Source organism: Tamandua tetradactyla, chromosome 11 (assembly GCF_023851605.1).
Source record: "Tamandua tetradactyla isolate mTamTet1 chromosome 11, mTamTet1.pri, whole genome shotgun sequence".
Taxonomy (NCBI): domain Eukaryota; kingdom Metazoa; phylum Chordata; class Mammalia; order Pilosa; family Myrmecophagidae; genus Tamandua; species Tamandua tetradactyla.
Genome location: NC_135337.1, coordinates 26,886,836 through 26,902,612, shown reverse-complemented (window position 1 = coordinate 26,902,612; position 15,777 = coordinate 26,886,836). Strand labels below are relative to the sequence as shown.

The 15,777-nt window shown below is 37.1% G+C and overlaps 1 long non-coding RNA gene across 1 annotated transcript; it reads right to left on the bottom strand.

The window, feature by feature from the left end:
• Window positions 1-904: 904 nt before the first annotated feature.
• LOC143649435 (uncharacterized) lies at window positions 905-15,507 on the bottom strand. The gene is made up of 3 exons (XR_013158993.1): window positions 14,628-15,507; window positions 11,117-11,208; window positions 905-1,029 (listed from the first exon to the last, which is right to left on the bottom strand). It is a non-coding gene; the product is annotated as an uncharacterized LOC143649435 (long non-coding RNA).
• Between the last annotated feature and the right edge of the window lie 270 nt (window positions 15,508-15,777).

Sequence of the window (15,777 nt, the reverse complement as noted above, 5' to 3'; positions counted from 1 at the left end):
ATACAAAGGATGACCAATAGATGGCTGAAATGCCTCTACTTTGTCCGAGCAGGAAGTAGAAAGAAGAAATATGCTTCGTTTAAAGTTATGAGTATCATCTTGGCATCAAAATGACAAACGATCCTTCTACATGTGTGAAGCATGCTGGAGTTAGTGGGCTATGTACCAGGGCTATAAAAACTTGGAAATGTCAACGGTATTTCCAAGCATCTGCTCTCTCTAGCCCCACATTTCTGGGCAACTGCAAAAATTCTTCAGGCTGATGTATCCAAGCTCCAGTGTTCCAGCATAATCTGTCAGGAGAAATTTTAAATTTACATCAAAGAAATTAGGTGAATCATCCTACTCTCCCCTGTTACTGCTCCATGGGGTCTCTGGGATGAAATGAAATCATGGCTACATTTCCAAATGTGTTATAAACTCAGTATAACTCTCCTTAGAGACTCACAACTTATACTTCCCCATTTCCGGATACAGTTCTGCCACTCGAAAACTACTCCATACTACTTGGTTTAGCAGTGAGCCTTGGGGAAAAGACAAAAGCAGGGAAAAGAATTCTGAGCTTAGTGGACACACACAAAAAAACCTGAATCTCCATCCCTGCATCACTGATCACTGTTTCATGTATAACCCTGACCTATTATGTGCTGATATAATGGCATACTAGCAAATAGCTAAATAACAGCTCTCCACCCCTGACAGGGAATTTACACCCCGTGAAGCCTCCTTTTATGTCTGTGACTACTGAGTTTCAAATGGGGCTTCCCCTACAAAGCTTTCAAAGAGGCAATCTCTTTTGGAAGCAACACCCTGAATCTGACTTGACTTTTAAACCAAATTTTGACCAGATACTTGTTTTAGCTAGAAAGGCATATCTGTTTGGAGTCAGAACCATTTCATTTTGGAGACACCTCATCCCTGCTTTGCCCCAGCAGGAATGTTAAGATCCACAAAATGGTAAATTCTAGTGGCTTTTTTCAAGTGCTGGTTCACCTTCCAGGAAATGACTGAGATACACATAGCCTTCCTCTAGATATTTTTAGAAAACAGGAGATAAATAAGAAACAGTAACAACAAAAAACATTGACTAAGTGCACATATCACTGAGATGATTGCTAATTTAGAAATACACTTCTAGCAACTTATTTTCTCCTACTGTTTCCAGGCACAGGACCAGCAAGAAATTAATTGCCGAGGAGAAGGGGAAATGTAAGTAAAATAAAATAATGTTCTCTTTCTCAAAAAGAATAAATAGCAGATATGGATTTTTAACAACACTTTAAGATTGCCCAGTTACTGAGTAGTCTGAGAAGAAAGTCATTACACCAAAAAAACACATTTCCCAGGCTGTGATAGTAGCCCCTCTCTGGCAATTTCCATGATATATGCACACCTCTACTCATCATGAAGTTTTTGATTAATGTTCAGTTAATCTTCTCACTAATAGACCAAAATATTGCTCATCAAGGAATTAGTGAACAGACTACTGTTAACAAGTGGCCTTAAAGAAGTCCATTTATAATGCAGTATATTCAGCAAGTAGTTCTTAATTTTAAAAAAAGGAACAAAAAATAAAATTGATGTATTCAGACTTTCACAACTCTCTTCCACTCCTTCTCATTGACAAGGGCTTTTGGGTGATAAAAATGGAAAGGGGAAGGAGAAAAGAAGGCAAAATAATTATTTATTGAGGACTCACAGTGCCAGGCATCATACCTGGTCCTATATTACAAATTCTTTCATTTATTTCCCTTAGCAACCTTTCAAAACAGGTATTATCCCCAATTTACTGCTGAGTAAACTGAGTTTGGGGATGTTGAGTAGTCCTAGGTCAAGCAGCTAGCAAGTAGTGAGAACCAGTTTCAAACTGATCTATCTGACCATAAAATCCATGTTATTAACACCTCATGTTTGGCACTTCACACACCGAACATAAAGAGAAAACCTGTTATTCTATCATTAGAGATGTTAATTTTAGAGCAACTCCTATAAAAATATACAATCTGTTTCCTGATTAGCTGAATTAAGGGTGCTAAGCATCACACTGCTATTAAAACAGAAAATAACCTATTCAAGGCTTATCTCCCCAAAACGGCCTTAGAGCCTCAAAAAAGACAGAGATCATGAGTCATAGGGGTCAAAAGTTTTTACTCACAGGACCACCTCTGACATTTACATAGATGCCTTAGAAAACTATTGCTTATTTCTACTTATTTGGGCAAAATCTAAACACCCTGTTATTTTAGGCCAAGGAATCAAGGCAAAGAGGAAACTAAAATCCTAGCACAATGTTGCAACAAGTAAGATACCACCCATAAGAAGAATCTACAGATCAGTCTATTAAGTTTTAATCTAGAGCTATCTTCCTCAAGAAGCTAAAAACTAATCCTTAATGGGGAAAATGTAAGGATGACAGGTGGAAGTAACGGAGACACCTGGTTAAAATGAGTAGCCTTCTGCAAGAAATGTTTCTAACCAACACTAGTGTATTGACATACTATTTTATTATCTCTAAATGCAATTTTGACAAGCATTTCCAAACATTTATTACCATTTTCAGTTCTGTTAGCAATTCCCATATTCTTAAAGGAGCAGAACTAAAGAAATCAATAAACCACAGAGATTTTAATAATATCCTTCTAATAAAGGAATTTGGGTCTTAGGTTTTTCCTTGAGGAAAATTGGTTTAATAGCCTAGACAGTAATAACAGCTTGATTCATAAAGTATTTTTAAAATCTATACTATATTTTAAAATCAGTTTTGCTAATAGCCACTACCCCACTTACCAGCATTAAATAATTGCATAGCCCAGCCAAGTAAGAAAAAAAGTGCTTTTATTTATCTTACAGTTATATAACTTTTTGAAGAAAATGAGTGGTTAATTTAGGGTTTCTTAAGTCAGACAAACCACCTTCAGTGTCAAGTGGGATAGTTCTTTTACCAGTGGGAAGATAATATATCATACTATGTGCTTTGACTTTTAGACTTAAAAGTGAAACGGAATTGTGGGTTAAGGGATACAATTCACAAATAAACTTGTACAAGAATGAACTTTGTAGCATTAACTTTGATGTTTTATTTGTTAACAACCAAATACTAATTTACCTTGATTAAGAAAACTATTGTTCAGCCTAACAGAAAATATTATAGAGCTGTTCAAAATATTCATATGGATTATATGTATGGACATGGAAAGACTGTCAAAATATATCATTAAGTAACTAACATATTACAGCACAGTACCATATGTATGTTCTCATACATTACAGAACTAACAGAAGGAAGATGAAACCCATACATCATACTGTTATTAGTCATTCTTTCTAGGGCTAGGGTTTTCATTTTCTGTATAATAGGTTTTCTGTGTGCAAACTGGATATAACTCTATATTACTCTTACAATCAGAAAAAAAATTTCAAAAGGGAAAATAAAACTCAAGCAAGCTGCTCATGGACATATATGTTCCTCTCTCGAGGACTAAATTTAAGCTAAGCATTAGGGCAGAGTCTGTCAGTGTGTCATTTAAGACTCATTTCAGGGGACTACATTATCTTTTTAAATCGGTATATGATATCAAACACAGGTAGCATTCACAGTAATCTCTTGATGATGATGATGATGATGATGGGAGTGGATGGGAGTGATCTTTTAAAAACTTACGTTGAACACGTTTCTTCTTAGGAGGGTCAGGATAGGGAAATTCGATGTCATCTTGTGTGTCTTTAAGCTTCAGCAGTGTCAAATATGTCAGGACCCATAATTCAAATCAATCCTACTTGTAATTTATTGATGAATACCAATGAACAAAGGGGAAGAGGAGCTGTTGAAGACTTATATGACTATTTGAAATGAGATTGTCCTTTCCATTGTGAAGTACAGCATTTCAGTGTTTCAAGATCAATAAATCTATGTTACCATGTACCAGGTACTGGGCTAGGCACTTTAAAACATAAGCTATTATTTTTGCTGCTTTTAATGTATTCTAGGAATAGAAAAGAGCCCAGTGGATTACAAAAAGTCTGACATGAGATCTGAACTCTAGAACTAACCTCTCCACTGACAGACAAGCTGTGTGATTCTGACCAACCCACTTAGCCTCTCTGGATCTCAATTTCTTTATGGGGTTAAACTGACTCTTGTCTACATTTTCTTCCTCTGGGTCTATTGCGCCTCACAAATCACAAGTCTGAACTGCCTGTATTGTTGACAACTGTATTCATGCATCCAGAATGGCATTTTCTACACAGAAAATGCTTAATAAATATTTGTTGAAAGGGCAAATTCCTTAGTGGTGCACACTACAGATTTACATGTGTGGCTTTTGCTTTTAGCATAACTTGAAGTAAAATGGGAGATCAGAGAATAAAGGTCAGAATCTGTTTCTTGGACAAGAGAACCTCCTTGTCTAAAAACCAATACCAAACAAACAAAAGAACCTCTGACAAAACCTTCCCTGAATTTTATTGTGCTTCAGAAACCTCATTGCAAGCCCCACAGGGTGGTTGCTGGGAAGGTCATACAAACAAAGCAGAGCCCACTTACAAAGTCCCACTCAGAGCTCAAATAATTGGGCCCCCTCCCCCTTTGCATTCCTTTCCTCCCTCTTCTACTGTCGCTGAAACCTGCCCTATAAATCAGATTTAATTATCTATAAAATTTGGTGTAGAAAAGGATTTACTCATTAAAAATGTTCATCAACTTGCTACCCACGTTCCAGACTAATAGAAGCGGAAAAGAAACACCATGGAAACACCAGACGAGCTAGAGAGATAAGCAAGCTTTGAAATACCTGAACCTCAATTAAATAGCAAGTTCCAGTTTCTGCATTTGCCTTTTAAAATATCATCTCGGGAATAAGTAAATGTCACCAAATAATCAGCCTATTTCCCCCTCTTTTCTTTTTTTTAGGCTACCTGCTCCAACAGGTCTTTAAATTTTTTTTCTCAGTTTACCCCCTTTGCCTGAGTGTTACTCAAGATGTTCTCCACACATATGTAAGTGTATTTGCAAAATGTCAGAATCCTCTCTACAGCTAAATACAATGGCTAACATTTAGTCACAGAATGAGAAGCAGTTAATTAATGAGAGTCAAGGGAGGGAGGGAGGAAACATTGGAGAAAAACGTAGCCAGTGGAAGATCAGAGGGGAAATGGCTGAAGTCAGTCCAAGATAAATCTACAGTCCTTAGAGACAGCCCTGGGATAAATGCTGCTGCTTGCCAACTGAGTTAGATTTCATGAGTGTGTGGTTTGTTTGTTTGTGTTTGTTAAGGTGATGGAAGTAGGGCATGTGGGAACTTGGAGAGAATCTTAGAATAACTTTAATAAGGCAAAGCTCCTAGTCTAAAATTGAACATCAATTTCTGTGAAACACTTCATTTGTGAAAAGGCAAAGATCTAAAAGTTTTTCTCCATTTCCAGCACATGACAAGATTTTTGTCATGACTTTCCTAAATTCTCACTGTGCCAAGAAAGAAAGAAAATGCCCACAGGAGTGGGAGGGAGAAGACACATGGAATGGCAGCAGAACCTGCCTCAAGGAGCCAGCCTTCCCTTATGTCCCCTCACTTCCTTCCAAAAGACTGGCTTTCCTTGACAGCACCTGCCTCCTGTCATATAATACCAACACTCTTCCCAAACCTAAAAATCTGGATTTTCTTTTAAAGAAAGATGTCTAGAGAGAAAAATAGACATTGAATAGCCAATAGAAAATGTGGCAGAGCTCGTTGATATGATACTGTCAGATGTTTCAAATGTTAGTTGTAAGGCCCATTTTTTTTTTTACTTCTAGAGACTTGCATCCTTTCACAATTGCTATCCACTCATTGGTAGAAAGCATCTGTGTTCTCAGCTCCCATAAAGTTTTAAAGATTCACCCTTTCAGTCATACAAATAGAAGAGGATTCCATGGCCTCACTACCCAACTGAAGGTCTAACCAGGTAAGCAGGCTTAGTTGTAGCCCAGTTTTTGTCCCAGGAGACTGTAGAGCCAAAAAAGAAACAAAACTGATGGATCATGTTTTGTACTGCTTTATATTCCCCTGACCCAGTGTTTTGCTAATACATTGCAATTATTTACTTGTCTGTCCCCTACATTGTGAGCAATTCATAGACAGGAATTTTGTCTTATTCATTTTGTATTATAAATATCTAAAACAGTGTAAAGCAAATAGAGGGATTGATCATTTTGAATGAACGAATGAACCAATCTCTTTTATGACGTTAGAGTTACAGAACCATCCTATACAGAAGCAAAAGCTAAAAATTTTAAACTTACAGCATTTTTACCTACTGGTTTCACCCCATTTCTGAGTGTAAGCCACTTTGAGTGATGACCTGTTTTTTCCCTCCCTCAGCATAGTGTTCTCTATCCCTTGCTTTCCCAATTTTGTCATTACCCCTGCTCTTGTCCCAAATAGTCAATAGAATATACCTACTTAAGTTGAGAATCTTTGGATCCTGTTCAAACAAATATCTACTAATTCTGAAACTCTGTGTCACTCAATTTGTACTCACAGTGTGACTGCTTAAATTGGGAGGGGGAAAGGTCAAAAAGTTGCAGGAAAGAAGAGAACCAGAGAGTGGAAATCCTTATTGTTCATTCAATCACTATTTATTATTTACTGATTCTAGGCAAGGTAGTGTGCCAGTGCTTCCAAAACAAGGGTTTATAGGACCTCGTGCCTGTTCTCACAGAGTTTACAATTTAGTGAGGGCATTTGTATGTGAATCTGGGAACTTTACTGATGTCACTGTCCTGAATCATATCATATAAGTGAGTGCTTAGGCCTGGAGCTGGTCTCTTGGATCCAGGGTCATTGATAATGAATGAAACCTCCCTTACCTTGAGCCAAGAGCTACACTGTTAGTTATGCTTTGTTGAGCACTGTGATCGTTCTTCCATGCCAAGAGGCTTACTGCCACTGACTGAGTACATAACGAATATACCCTTTAGGAAATGGGAGAATCTAATGAAATCCAGTACAAGGTCAGTTAGAAGCAGCAGGCAGTCATCATTTTCTTTTAAAATTTTGTGAATATGGCAGCTGGTACTCATTGGCAGTAAAGACTTATACTCCATCGCCACTGAATGACTGAAGAAGCCCCAAAGTCCAACCTGTCTTAGAAACATTTCCCTCACACCAACCACAAAATTTTTAGTGTCCCTCCAGGAAAGGTACTTTTATCAGAATGAGACAGCATATGCTCTAAGAGAAAAATCCATGACTAGATATTATGCATTATCAGGAAGTGGCTTACTTAATCAACATATTGCCCTCCTTCCTTTTAACCCCCTGCCTTCATCCCCATTCATTCCTTCCTGTCTGTGCTCAAGTAGCTATAAATTCAAGACTAGGGCAGAGGGAGATGGAATGGTGATTAATCCTTGATGGGGAAGGACATCTGTTTTTGTTTTCAGAAGACTTATAGGTATCTCAATGGAGAGTTCTGCTTTGCTTATGCAGATCTGGAATCCAGTTTTCCCCACATCACAATATTATGAGCACCCAAATCTGCAAGTGATAGCTCTTCTCTTACTCAAATTTCATTTCTGGTTCAGAGTCTCTAGAACGGCTGTTACAGGCACAAAACCTCTTTTAAGATGCTTGACAATCTAACCCATGTGGTTCCTCTCTCAGTAGCAGCTACACTAAGTGACATCCAAACATTCATAATGAAGAGACATCTGCATACACATTGGTTTTGAAACATAAAGTACTGGAGGAGTTATGAGCTGTCAATCACTTCAACTATCCTCAGCCCTGTGTTTATTCAAAAATAATTTTCGAGGCTGCAGGAAGTGTTGTTACTAACTGATGAGCAAGTTTGAACACTGAGAATGAAGAATGATTGATGTTCTTTTAGGTAAACTGGGAAACTCTTCATCCACTAGAGGCAGCCACAGCTCAAGATGCTGATAGGGTTCTGACATGGAGAGTGAGTGATGGGCGGTATGTAATGTCTGCTGAAAATGAGAAGCTGTAGGAACAATGCGAAGAAAAATCTTCCAAACACAAATCCTATGGCACCACAAAGGCAAGTTAATAGTCCTGATATCTTGACTTGATATGTAACAGAAACCCCAGTGAGGAACACTTTTACTTTTCTGATGGAAGAGATGGTAAAAGCAAAGAGTCACAAATAGATAACAAAATGCTCTTTGATTTACTAATTGTTTGGTAATTTGGGAATTTTCTAATCTGAATCTCTAATTCAGAATATTTTCCATCCTGTCATATGTACAGTGCTATTAGTTAAAGAAAGGATAGGAACTATTAGAATCATTAAAACTATTAGAATCTAGGAAACGTGAGTCCTCTTTGGGGATTCATGGCAGGAAGTTCAAAGCCTGAAACATTCTCCACCCTCAGCTTTACTGAAACCAGATCCCAGGATTCAGAATGCCAAAATCCAATACAAATCCATGCTTTATGACAACTGCAGAAAATGCTTTTGATCATCATCCATTGACTAACTGGCTAACAAGCTATGGCAATACTCCATCCTTTCTCTCGTCAAACTCTACAAAGCCTGCCACTCACCCTTATAAGCAGTAGCTGCATGTATGTATGCATCCAACAACATTTTGTTGAAGCATGTTATGTGCTAAGCATGGTATTGCTCTAACGAAACAGTGGTGGGCAAAACAAAAAGCTCCTTGTTACTCACAGACCAGCAGAAGACAGAGGCGTTGAATGTGAAATACACATTTTAATAAATGCAATGATAAGTTCCACAAGGTGTTATGAAAAAGAATAATGAAAGAGACCTAAAGGAGTCATAGAAAGCCTCTCAGAGAAAGTGATATTGAAGCTGAAATGTGAAGGCTGAATAGGAGGAGACCAGAAAAGATCAGTGAGGAGAGTAGCATTCTAGGTGGAAGGAGCAGCACATACTAAGATCCCATGGCAGCAAAGAGTTTGCCAGATTAGAGGAACTGAAGGAAAGAAACACCACAATGATGTGGCCTATTTTCTTTAGACAGCTGAAGTAACTCAATTGGATTGAACCTTATTCTGTATTCTTTCCCTTCAGAGTCTAAGAAAATAGACCCCTTCTTTTCTTCAAAATCTAAAGCTTCTAAGTTTATTAGAAATCCTGTATCCTCTCACTCATTCTTGATTCTTACTCCTACACTTATTCACCTGCATCTTTGGGCTCCATTCTCTACCATCAGCTTCATTCTTTCAATATGTATAGATCTGTCTTAATAACAATGATAATGAGGTAGGATAATTTATTGGTATATTAATTTGTGACTTCTAAATACTGTAAGAAGATTTGAAGGATTAGAAAGGGCCTTTTCCCTCTTCCCACCCTCTACCACAAAGGACAGCCTGGCTTTATGTTCTACCATTTCTTTTCTTCTCCATTAGAGAACAATTAACAGCTTACTTTTGTTTCAGAAGTCCCTGGAAGGGCCTCTGTTTTCTAAGATGTGGGCCCATGAGATGAAGAGAATATTGAGATGGTGCCTTGGGTTGTGGAGAGAGGATGATTTGCCTGGTTGGCAACTTATTAACATTTTTTTGCTATTCTATTCAGGAACCTATAACAGAGGCACCATGGTCTATAAAATTCAGTCAAAATTGCAGTTTCACACATCTCCTACGCTATACTTACCTCACATCTTCTCATGACCATTCCCCTTTATGGCCAAATTCATTCCTGTGGTAGTTTGAAGCTGTATATACCCACAGGAAAAAAGCATGTTCCTAAATCTAATCCATTCTTGTGAGTGCAAACCCACAGTAAGAAGGAGCTTTGATGAGACACCTTCAATTAAGGTATAACCCACCTCATTCAAAATGTTTTAATCCTATTACTGGAGTCCTTTAAAAATGGAATGAATATAAAGAGAAAGAAAGGCACAGAAGAAAGAAGCTGAAATCAACAAAATCTGCAAGAGAAGGTTAAGACCATCAGACACTGCCATGTGCCTTGCCATGTGGCAGAGGAACCAAAGATTGCCAGCAGCTGGTCTTTGGAAAGAAAGTATCACCTTGATGATGCCTTTATTTGGATATTTTTCTGGGCTCCAAGTGTAAGTGAATAAATTCCCATTGTTAAAGCTCCATGCCATGGTATTTGTTTTCAGCAGTCTAAGGAATGAAAATAATTCCCAATATCAAACCCTACCTCACCATCTCAGCTCATTCTACAATTCATCTCACGTCTCTTTTCCTCTATGTTGTCTCCCACATCCACTTTTTCACTTCGCCCTTCTTTTATTTCTCATTTTCCTGATGTTCCATAGTACTTATTGCCTATACCATGCATGAGGTCGCTTAATTACATCATCTTATAAGAAATAACAATCAGTGAACAACATGTGTACTTTTTCTTGACTAATTTATACAATCCTTGATTACAGAAATTAAGTCTTATACTTCCTTGAATCTCTTCCAACGTCTGGCACAATTCTGGATTTGTAGCAAGCACTCAAAAATAAAAACTTTTTTAATCAAAGAAAATAATTTGACATCTAGTCTATATATAATACTATGCTGGGTACCATAAGGATTTACAAAGGACATATCAGCTTGGCTAATTCATTCTCATCTTTCCAGCTTCAGCTTTTCTCTTACTCTACTTTACTCTTAGTGGCTTTCCCAATTCTAAGTTCAGATTAGATACTTCTCCCATGTGTTGCTAAATTAACCCACACTCCCCATAGTAATCACTTTACATAGTAGATGCTTTACTACAAGAGCTTATTTACTATTTTCTTCCTCCAGGCTGAAAGCTCAACGTTTAACTTACTCATCATTTGCCCTAATGCCTAGAGATGTGGCTATCCCATGGTAGACACTCAGTAAATATTTGTTGAATAAATAAATGAATGAAAATTTTACTGAGCTCAAGGCACTTATTGAAAAAGGTGAAATATTTAAATATGCATATGACATACATATACACTAATTTTGTATGTATATATATGCTAATGTAGCTGTTTAATCATTTGCCTCTAAGGCTAACTACTCTGGTTTTAGCATACTTTTGATATGGTAAGAGCTCCTCATAATGGCAACTGATAAAGTAGAAGCTGAAAACAGTAATTTTTAACACAATACATGGATTTCTAGATTCATGAGAAATATTAGCAGGTACTCACCTCATGTCACCAAAGGAACACTCAGCCTTTACTGCTCTTGTCTTCTCGACTACTCTTACTTTGATATGTAAAGGCCACCTGGTCAAGGCCACCTTCCAAATAAAACATTCATATTCACTTTTGAGTTCATAAAAACATTCATGAGAATCATTTTCATCTTTGTGTTTCTTTGAGTCAGAAGAATTTTGTTAAGACTGAATTAAGATGGCTTTAGGGGTCACCAGAGCCTTTTCTTTACTTCTAGATAAGAGTACATTAAAATCTCCATTCCAAAAGCATGAGTTTTGAATGTACTTTAAAATATGTGCAATGATATTTCTGAATAAACCCTTCCCACTGTTTAACATTAAATACTTAAATATAATAAATAAAATATAATGAATAAAATGAATATAATAAATACAAATAACTTAACTTTAAGATCCTCCTTCTTTATATCCAGATTAGGATGCCAATCATTACTGACTATCACCTAAAACTTTCTAGCTATCTATCAATGGTTGAAATCATTTGAAATTTACTAACTCTCACCTTAGGGTTGTAAGGACAGATAGCAGATTTTGGCACCATAGTGATTCATTCATTTATTCTTTCACTGAACATACAAGAAACTCTACTATCTTCCAGGTACTGTACTAGGTTCTAGGATTTAGCAGTGGTCAAGGGAGACATGTTTCCTTCCTGAGGTCTCTACTCCAAAGCAGAAAATAAGTCCTGGCATTCAGTTTCTCTTTGCTTCACTTTTTTTGCACAGTTGCCCAAGTTCCACAGTGTCTATATGATTAGAATATAAATATGAATATAGGGCTTCGGGTACTAAACAAAATCTTATCATTATGTCTGACTATCCCTAAATTACTTTCTACATCATTAATTTGGGATAACTTACATGTTACCTGTACCGTTAGTCATAATTTATGTATCTGTTTTTTCTTCCTGAAGAGATTATAAGCTCCTGGAAGACAGAGACTTTGATTAACAAAGTGCTCATTGTGTCACCAAAACAGCATTGTTCAAAGTAGGAAACGCTACTTATTTATGGATTGGGTTTTTGTTTGTTTGTTTTTTGTTTTGTTTTGTTTTTTATGTGGAACTTCCTTTCAGAAGCCATTCTGCAGATACCTGCTGAAACTATAATCCATTAGCAGGAATTCACCGTGATTGAATGAATTAATTTTTATGACCCATAAAAATAAAAATGAGGAAACCTATTTCCAACTGATCTGATTACCTCCCACTCCTGGAATTTAACACATTTCAATTTTAAATGAAAAAATATATATATAGCTATATATTTCAGTGAGTATCAATAAGAGAGACCTAGAAAAAAAAGGAAAAACAAGGAGTACTCAGTACTCAGTGAAAAGACTGCAGGATTATCACTGGGGAGATGAAGCCTTAAATCAGACTCCAGAAAGTTCATTCATTTCTTCAACAAGATGCTGTGCTTGGTACCAGGCAGCAAGGAAGATCAAGATAAAGTCTCTGGCTTTGCAGGACTAACAGTTTAAAGTGTGTTGCTGGTAGGGCGACACTATTCCTAGTATGAGACACATGGGCAATGGCAGGAATGGCACAAAGTAGGTGCTGTCAACCCTCAGTACTCTAGACTTTTCGTGTCCAATCTACTGAGAAAAGAGTGTTCTTCCAAATGCCTTGATTTAGAAATAAGAAATCTTGACTACAAAGTCAAAACAATTATTTATTGCTAATATTGGTATTTCTAAGAGGTCAGTTTTACTGGTTATTTGCTCTTTATAGAGGAAGAGTGTTAAAATGTTATTCCAACATAAGATTTTTTTCAACCGTGGTTTTTAAATTCTGTTTCTGAGACCCCTAATATTCTACAGATGAACCCTGGCAACCACATGTGGTAGATGGCCGTCTTAGGGAGGTGCCTAAAGGATTCTCCAGTGTTGCCACTTCAACTTGAGACGTTTCATTTTGTGGTTTGTTTTTTTTTTAGTAAATATTAGGTATGAAATTATATTCATGGTGGAAGGGAAGGAGTCTATGGCTTTGTATGGTGTATAAACCAGTGGCTTAAAAAATGAAAAAAAAAAACCATGATACATGCACATGATTTTATCTATTTCTGTTTCAGAAAGCATACTGGATTTCAATGACGTACAACACTGGGTGCAAGGGAAACTTTTTTTCTTTGATTTTTTTTTTTTTGGCATTTATTTATGCAAGTTAGTGTCATGAAGATTACTTCTCTAGTAGGTCAAGATACTAAGTGATACTGTGGAATAAACATTTAGGAAATGCAAAGCTACTTGTCAAAACAACTTAATATCATTGCTTAGTTTTCTCCAAGAAGATCCAATGGAGCTGGACATCACTGTCAAATACTGTTTCCTAGCATTGGAGGCAGAGCCCACACTGAAGTAAAATATATACCAATTTTGACAGCAATCCTGAATACATAGAATATTTATGTAAGATAAAGATGTGTTCATTTCCAAAGGTAGTTTAAAATTCTACCAAACTAATATACCATACTACTCATTACTTGAATTCTCTCATGCATTTTTACATCCTCCAAGTACCCACTGTGAACTATTGCTACAGGGAAATTCAGATGTGTAATTCCCATTAACAATATGACAGAAACAGCAAGTGTGTAACTAATTTTCCACATTGTGTGCATCTTCTGCTCACACTACATTGAACATATTCCCTCATGAGTCCAAAAGGAGGCAAACAGAACATGAACCCTTAGACAAGTGGAGTGAATTCAAAAATTTCTGTGATTGTGTTAGGCACAAGAAGGAGGGTCGAGTCTTGGACATGATGTGCTGTGTGCTGGAGTCATTATCTCTATGTATGCACAGGATCCTAGTGCTGACATCTAATTAGCATTACAAAACTGATTAACTGTCAATAAGGTCAACAAAAAACAGAAAAATACATCTTGATGCAATCTAGTAGGTCATTTTATTAAACACATTAAAATACTTAAGGAAGGAAAGTTAGTCTGGCATTTTCTCCAGTCTGTTCTCTTTGGTGGATGACTGTATCACAGAGAAAATTCAGAGTGGCTGCAACACTACATTAAAAGCCCCCTAATCAAAACAGAGAGCATAAAAACACTTGAGCATTGTCTAATGGGCAATTTATCATTCAAACAGATGCATTCGTTAAGGGAAAAATTACCTTCAAATATTAGTAAAACAAATTGGGTCTATTCTGATTTCTTATTTCTGCAATAGGAATGTTTCAAACTATGGAAGCAAGTATATAAAAGATGCTTCAGTGCATGATCAGGACATTTTAGGCATTTAAGTTTATTGTGCAAAGCTGTTTGAACTGCTTGTAGATGGTAAATCAAGCAAATACAGAACATTCCAACTGATAATGTTTCTCTGGACCAATTATTTCTCTCCTATATTTCAAAGACAGAGGCTGTTTTGTTACTTCAAGGCTATTGTTATTATTAATGCTACAACTACTACTCATAAGAAATCATTTTCTGCTTTGCCTCAGCAATGTGGACTCAATTACTCACCACAGTTTCTCCTTCTGTGGCAGGGTAACACATCGCTCAAGCACAGAGCCGAAAGATGAGCCCCCTCACACTGTCTCTCTTATGTGAGTTCTCGGTGCTGAGCTCACAGTCAGATGGCAAAGGGAATCGCTCTGTACAGCTGGTGGCCTGAGCTGTGCGCTCCATCAGGTTACTGTTGTGCTCTGAAATTAACACTGAGAAGCAGCTCTGCAGTTGCCCTAAGGCCACAATCCAGCCACTAAATGGAATAAAGAAGTTTCATAAATAAACACGTTAAGCAGTAGCTCAGTGAGCTGTGGTTCTCAGGCACATGGAAAATTCCTCTTTTCCCAGGGAGTGGACCTCAGAGGGCTGCTCTAGACTTACTGCAAAAATGACAGTAATGATGACAATGGCTGGCATTTACAGAGTGCTTACCCTGAGCACTAAAACCTTCTCCAACAATCCTGCCTAAGGGTATTCTCACCATTTTACAGATGAGGAAACTGAGGCTCAGGGTCAGACACCAAAGTCTTTCCACTAAACACACTGTCTCTCTGCTTACTGATGCCAGACCATAGACATTTTTTTAATGCTAATAATAGTCTAATGAATCTAATGAACATTTGGGTCATCTGATTTTTCATATGATAAAATAGAGGCAACAAAAGGTAAAGTGTACCCATAAGTTCATGGCTGACCAGGCTACAGTTTGGATACTCATATGTGGTTTTAGTCTGCTGAGTCTGTCTGCCTCTATGTGGACAGCAAGAGGCACTGTGGTGATAAGGGCAAGGAGTTTGATCTCAGTCAGTCTAAACTGAGATCATATCTGGCTGAGCAATCTTGGAAAGCTAGTTAACTTTTCTTATCATTGTTCCTTCAGTTATAAAATAATAATAACAGCCAATATTTAATATAACTATAAAATTTAATTTCTAAACTCTTTATAACATATAAACTCATTTAGTCCTCAGAACATTATCAACTCCAAATGATAAATCTGAGTTTCAGAGAGGTTAAATAATTTGTCCAGAATCACCTGGCTAAGGAAGTACCAGGACAGGGATTTTAATTTAGGTACTCCAATTCTAACTCCAAGGATTGTACCTATTTTATGACCCCTGCCTCATGCGAGGCTGTTTTAAGAATCAGAATTCAAATCCTACAT